This window comes from Piliocolobus tephrosceles, chromosome 2 (genome assembly GCF_002776525.5).
Source record: "Piliocolobus tephrosceles isolate RC106 chromosome 2, ASM277652v3, whole genome shotgun sequence".
Classification (NCBI taxonomy): domain Eukaryota; kingdom Metazoa; phylum Chordata; class Mammalia; order Primates; family Cercopithecidae; genus Piliocolobus; species Piliocolobus tephrosceles.
In genome coordinates, this window is record NC_045435.1 from 132,414,480 (window position 1) to 132,414,688 (window position 209).

Below are 209 nucleotides of genomic sequence, written 5' to 3' on the forward strand. Positions count from 1 at the left end.
AGGGAGGGAGGGAGGGAGGGAGGGAGGGAGGGAGGTCTAATCCCAAAGTGGTGCTACTAAACTATGAACCATAAGATTGACATTGAGGACAGTGATTGATGCTTGCTTCTGCATTGTCAGCGACCCAATACTGTAATCTTTCATGTGTGTTCTAGTGCAAACACAGAAGTCTTCTGAACTATCTACTATTTTTGGGGTTTACTCCTGGA